The 7,086-nt window shown below is 40.2% G+C and overlaps 1 pseudogene; it reads left to right on the top strand.

Annotated features, from left to right (window-relative positions):
- Nucleotides 1-1,042: 1,042 nt before the first annotated feature.
- Nucleotides 1,043-1,810, top strand: LOC143686591 (general transcription factor IIF subunit 2 pseudogene; annotated as a pseudogene).
- The last annotated feature ends 5,276 nt before the right edge of the window (nucleotides 1,811-7,086 follow it).

Genomic DNA, 7,086 nt, shown 5'->3' with positions numbered 1-7,086 from the left:
TGAATGGACCTTAAGGACATTACGCTCAGTGAGATTAGCCAAAAACAAAAGGACAAATATTGTGCGGTCTCATTGATATGAACTGACATTAGTGAATAAACTTGGAGAATTTCATTGGTAACAGAGACCATCAGGAGATAGAAATAGGGTAAGATATTGGGTAATTGGAGCTGAAGGGATACCGATTGTGCAGCAGGACTGATTGTAAAAACTCAGAAATGGACAGCACAATACTACCTAACTGTAATACAATTATGTTAAAATACTGAATGAAGCTGAATGTGAGAATGATAGAGTGGGGAGGGCTGGGGGCACAAATGAAATCAGAAAGAAAAGATGATAAAGACTGAAATAGTATAATCTAGGAATGCCTAGAGTGTATAATGATAGTGACTAAATGTACAAGTTTAAAAATGTTTTTGCATGAGGAAGAACAAAGGAATGTCATTACTGTGGGGTGCTGAAAATAGATGGTAATTAATATTTCAAAATTTTAATTTATGTATGAGACTAAAGCAAAAAAATGTTTATTTGGTACAAAAATTATATTTTGACTAGTGCAGTTCCTAATATAACTTACGTGGACAGCTTAATTGAACACAAGTACATGGAACCTTGAATAGGGCATAAGATTTTGTAGGTTTATCCAGTGTGATGCCCCAATAAATCCCAGAATGATTTGAACAGTGAGTAAAAAAGTATTTGCAGAGTCCCCTTGGGGGAATGGTGAGAAAGGGGGAAAATTCAGCTTCCCCAAGTGGAGAAGTCTTGATAGTCTCACAAGCAGTGGGGACAACCAAAGCAATAGGCTGAGTCCCCAATCTTGGGGTTTGTTCATATGAAACTTAACCCAACAAAGGATAGGTCAACCCTACTTAAAATTAGGCCTAAGAGTCACCCCCAAGATCCTTAAAGAGAATACACCTGGGTTCATCAGGGAGCCCTGACTCAGCAGTGACCACCCATTCTGGAAGCTCTGACCCAGCACAGCTTTCAAATCTGCTCTGCTCAAGAACACATGGCATCCGAAGTTAGCAGACCCATGGCTCAGAGGATGCAACTTGACTTGGAAGGGATTCAACAGAACAACCTGATGTGGCTAGTGAAGGTTCCTAAATACCTGTCACAACAGTGGTCTAAATTTTCGGGAAGAGGCGAAATAGGGAAGCTACGGATTGCCAACAATCAAAGAAAGACAGAGCTGTCATTTACTTTGAGTGAGGAACTTACAAACATCAACAATACTGATGGACAACCAGCCCCAGTCACCACTCCCAGGGAGTATCAGTTTTTCTTTCAGGAGATGGGAAGGCAAATACTCACAGTGCTGACCGAGGGTGCCCAGGACAGGCTCCCAATGGACGGAACAGTGGTACATAGAGTGGAATGCAGACCTGTTGGGTCTGACTCCTACATGAGACTGAAGAGAATGCAAATAAAGGAATCTTCCAAACCTGCCAGAACCCTACATAAACTAGATAAGGTAGTCACAACCAATTATAAACCAGTTGCTAATCATCAGTACAATATTGAACATGAGAGGAAGAAGAAAGAAGATGGAAAGAGAGAGCGGATTGGTAAAGACCAGGTTTTAACCTTGCTATTTTCTGCCTTTGAGAAACACCAGCATTATAACTTCAAGGATTTGGTTGACATTACTAGGCAACCTGTGGTGTTTCTGAAGGAAATCTTGAATGAAATAGGTGTCAGGAATGTAAAGGGGCCCCACAAAAACACATGGGAGCTGAAGGCAGAGTACCGACATTACCTAACAGCAGCCAAGAGTGAGGAAGATGATCCTTTGCCATGAAGCACAGGAGACAACACGAGCGTAATAACTTCAGACGCTACAACTTATGCGATACGTGGGTATTCTTGGCAAGGGGCAGGAATCAGGGGATTAAATATCTTTTTGAGTTTTAGTATTTACTTTTAAATTGTAAAACAAAGAAATAAAAAAAAAATTTTAATGAGAAAATGTTTTCTAAATGAGGACTGCTTGTCTTTGCCGCATCCCCAAGAGCTGAGCTAATGTAAGTCCAAAGAAAAGTGGGGCACAGCAAGGAAAAAACAGGTGTCACCAGAAACTCTTGAATAGGGTGGGAGTTGAGGAGCCAAAGTTCTGCATTCTGAAATGAACTCAAAATAAATCAATAATTTATTAAGCTCAAAGTTATTTCTGAAGTGTTTAAAGTACATGGTCCTTTCATATGCAAATTAATAAAAATATTAAGAAGGAGAATGAGAACATTAGAATTTTCTATTATTGAGCTCATTCTCTTTCTTTTAAGGAAGACGCTGCTCCTGATTGATCATGTGGGAACAACTATATTAGCGGTCCGTTCCTCACTTCGTGTGAGTTATGTGAATTAGATCTGAGATGTGGATCCAAAATTATTGCTTAAAATATCTTTTTACTAGATTCCACTCTGGCAGCATTGAAATGAAAATTTACAATAATAATAGCAATGATAATAAAAATGGCTAATATTTATGTACTTGCTATAAGCTAGGTTGTGTGTTTAGGACTTTACATCACTTATCAATCATTTTTCCTCTCAGCAACTCCGTGAGGGAAATATGGAATCTCTCTTCTGCTATCCCATTCCTAAAGCTACTGAGAAATGAGGGGTTGAGGAAGAAGGATTTGTTGGTTGTTTTCGTTTGTTTGGTGTGTTTTTGTTGAATTTTGTTGTTTTTTAAGATGTCTACATGCTGTCGGGAGGGTAATCAATGACACTGGAAGGGGGGGAGTTGAAGAAATGAAGTCCTCAAAGGTAAGTGGAGGTGGGATTCTGAGCACAGGTTGGATAGGGAGTTGGGCAAGGTCACTGCTTCTATTTTTTTTTTTTTTTAACATGAGCAGGCACCGGGAATCGAACCCAGGTCCTCTGGCATGGCAGGCAAGCATTCTCGCCTGCTGAGCCACCGTGGCCTGCCCAACTGCTTCTATTTTAATGGGCAAAGGGAAGAAAGATCAGTACCGATGCAGGCACACTGGTACATTGCTGGCAGGAAGAAGAGGGCTTTCCTTTCTGGTTGCCTTTATTCTCTCTATAAAATATGAGGCAAATAGAAAAATAGATGAGGCAAAGTCATCAAAGTGATGTGAACAGGAGCTGATTTATGGAAAGATGAGAAAGTAGTAATAATAGTGTAACTATGTACACTACATATCAGGCACTGCTATAAGTACTATATTGATGTCGATTCATTTAATCCTCACAGCAAACTTGTGAAGTACTTTTTCATCCCATCTTTCAGTCAAGGAAATGAGACACACAAAGGTGTGTCTGGCTGAGGTCACTGGCTATAAGTGGACAGAGGAGGGATTTGAACCCTGGCTCTGCTTTGCAGACACCACTGCACTGCCTTTCAAGTAGTTGTCTTGGAACGTGGGCCGCATGCTAAATAGTGAAACGTTGAATTCCAGGGTAGAACTGAGTGTCCTTTGAAGTAAAATTGATTGCTAAAATTGAAGTTTTAATTAGGTAGACAGATGTGGAACATGATACAACAGATGTAAAGTCCTAGTCAGGGGTCAAATCCAGTTAGGAGGACATACAAGGTCAGACCAAGGATCTCAAAAGGGCACAGAGAGTGAGAGAAGATTAGTGAAAAGTTTTTTTTTCTTTAGAATCATTGCTGATGGCAAGGTGAGATTTCTCCCTCCACTTTGAAGGTGAGGTGGGGGATGCTACTTTCAAATCTAAGTCTAGTGTGGAGGACTTCAGAGCACCTACCAGGAGACCTCTGAGCTGTGTACCTTGAGTTGAGAGCAAGGCTTAGGGACTATGTGACACTTAAGAAAGCCACAGCAGATTATAGACATGGAAATCTGGAGGGCTTGAGGAGAGTTGATTAACTGGGTCAGGACATACTGCTGCACCAGGATAGGTCTCAATCCTGGAGTATCCCATAGCAAGTGTGCAAAATATTGCCTGAGGGCCAGATGCTAGAAAGGGAGCTAGCAAGGTGTTATCTTGGGCTTGGTCCAGCTAGGCTGTCTGGAGGGGTTTGGGGATCTAAGTAAAGAGAGGCTGAAGAAGCAGTGCTTGATGCCAGGGCTGAGGAAGGAATCACAAAAAGCCACCCAGGAGAGAGAAGCCTTCATCATCCTCTTTCTCCTGTGTCATTAGATTCTGGCAGGTTCCAAACAGTGGCTAATGAGTAAGGGAGGTGTGCTTGTTTGAATGAATATGTACCCCAGAAAAGCCATGTTTTAATCCTGATCCAATCTTGTGGGAGCAGCCATTTCTTTTAATTCTGATTCAATGCCGTAGATTGGAAACTTTTGATTAAATTATCCCATGGAGATAAGACACTCCCAATCGTGGATGTGACTTTTTGATTAGATAGAGATGTGACTCTGCCCGTTCAGGGTGGGTCTTCATTATTTACCAGAGTCTTTAAAAGGGGAAATGTTTTGGAGAAGCCTCAGAAATGAAAGAGCCAACAGAAACTCCAGAGCAGAGTTGACACAGATGCTGTCACTTGGAGAACAGAGACAAGGATGTTTGGAGATGCCTGGAGCCCAACAGGCATTGCCATGAGATATTTAGCAAGCCAGAACCTGGACAGAATTAAGGGAAGTCAAGAGATGAAAGCCAGCCCTGGAGAAGCGAAGTGAGGAATCCCTACAGGAACAGAGGCTGAAGGCAATGGAGTCCAGGAGCAGGGACCAGCTGATGCCAGCCACGTGACTATCCAGCTGACAGAGGTGTTCCTGACACATTGGCCTTCCTTGAACTAAGGTTTCTATCCCTGGATGCCCTAGTTTGGACAATTTTATAGGCTTAGAACTATAAAGTTGTAACATTAAATTCTTTTAAAAAGCTGTTCTAATAGGGTAAGATGTTGGGTAATTGGAGCTGAAGGGATACAGATTGTGCAATAGGACTGAATATAAAAAATCAAAAATGGACAGCACAATACTACCTAACTGTAATACAATTATGTTAAAATACTGAATGAAGCTGAATGTGAGAATGATAGAGGGAGGAGGGCTGGAGGCACAAATGAAATCAGAAAGAAAGATAGATGATAAAGATTGAGATGGTATAATCTAGAAATGCCTAGAGTGTATAATGATAGTGACTAAATGTACAAATTTTAAAAATGTTTTTGCATGAGGAAGAACAAAGGAATGTCATTACTGCAGGGTGCTGAAAATAGATGGTAATTAATATTTTAAAATTTCAACGTATGTGTGAGACTAAAGCAAAAAATGTTTATTTGGTACAAAATTTATATTTTGACTAGTGCATTTCCTAATATAACTTATATAGATAGCTTAATTAAACACCATAAGTACCTTGAGCAGGACATAAGATTTTGTTGGTTTGTCCAGAGTGATGCCCCGATAAACCCAGAGTGATTTGATCAGTGAATAAAAAAGTATTTGCAAAGTCCCCTTCAGGGAATGGTGAGAAGAGGGGAAAATTCAACCTCCCCAAGTTGAATTCTTGATATTCTCACAAGCAGTGTGGACAACCAAAGCTATAGGCTGAGCCCCCAGTCTTGGGGTTTGTTCACATGAAACTTAACCCCACAAAGATAGGTCAAGCCTACTTAAAATTAGGCCTAAGAGTCACCCCCTCTTTTGGGGTGTCCCCAAAAGGTCCACACCCCTAGAGAACCTCTTTTGTTACTCAGATGTGGCCTCTCTCTCCAGCCAACACAACAAGCAAACTCACCACCCTCCCCCTGTCTACGTGGGACATGACTCCCAGGGGTGTGGACCTTCCTGGCAATGTGGGACAGAAATACTAGAATGAGCTGAGGCTCAGCATCAAGGGATTGAGAAAACCTTCTCGACCAAAACGGGGAACAGTAAAATGAGACAAAGTGTCAATGGCTGAGAGATGCCAAACACAGTTGAGAGGTTATCCTGGAGGTTATTCTTACGCATTACATACATATCACCTTGTTATTGAAGATGTAATGGAGAGGCTGAAGGGAACTGCCTGAAAATGTAGAGCTGTGTTCCGGTAGCCATGTTTCTTGATGATGATTGTATAATGATATAGCTTTCACAATGTGACTGTGTGATTGTGAAAACCTTGTATCTGATGCTCCTTTTATCTACCTTGTCAACAGATGAGTAGAACATATGGAATAAAAATAAATAATAGGGGGAACAAATGTTAAAATAAATTTAGTTTGAGATGCTAGTGATCAATGAAAGGGAGGGGTAAGGGGTATGGTACGTATAATTCTTTTTTTCTGTTTTCATTTTATTTCTTTTTCTGTTATCTTTTTATTTCTTTTTCTGAATTGATGCAAATGTTCTAAGAAATGATCGTGATGATGAATATGCAACTATGTGATGATATTGTGAATTACTGATTATATATGTAGAACGCAATGATCATATGTTGAGAATGTTTGTGTTTCTTGTCATATTTTTTAATTTAAAAATTAATTTAAAAAATAAAAAAAAAGAGTCACCCCCAAGAGTACCTTTTTTGTTGCTCAGATGTGGCCTCTCTCTCCAGTCAACACAACAAGTGAAGTCAATGCCCTCCCCCTGTCTACCTGGGACATGAATCCCAGGGGTGTGGACCTTCCTGGCAACGTGGGACAGAAATCTTAGAATGAGCTGGGACTCAGCATCAAGGGATTGAGAAACACTTCTCGACCAAAAGGGGGAAGAGTGAAATGAGACAAATAAAGTGTCAATGGCTGACAGATTCCAAACAGAGTTGAGAGGTTATCCTGGAAGTTATTCTTACGCATTAAGTAGATATCACCTTCTTATCCAAGATATAATGGAGAGGCTGGAGGGAATTGCCTGAAAATGTAGAGCTGTGTTCCGGTAGCCATGTTTCTTGATGATGATTGTATAATTATATAGCTTTCACAATGTGACTGTGTGATTGTGAAAACCTTTTGTCTGATGCTCCTTTTATCTACCTTATCAACATACAAGTTAAACATATGGAATAAAAATAAATAATAAGGGGAACAAATGTTAAAATCAATTCAGTAGATTGAAATACTAGTGATCAATGAAAGGGAAGGGTAAGGGGTATGGTATATACGAATTTTTTTCTGTTGTCTTTTTACTTCTTTTTCTGAATTGAT

The sequence above is a fragment of the Tamandua tetradactyla genome, chromosome 6 (assembly GCF_023851605.1).
Source record: "Tamandua tetradactyla isolate mTamTet1 chromosome 6, mTamTet1.pri, whole genome shotgun sequence".
Taxonomy (NCBI): domain Eukaryota; kingdom Metazoa; phylum Chordata; class Mammalia; order Pilosa; family Myrmecophagidae; genus Tamandua; species Tamandua tetradactyla.
This window is presented reverse-complemented; position numbering and strand designations above follow the sequence as displayed.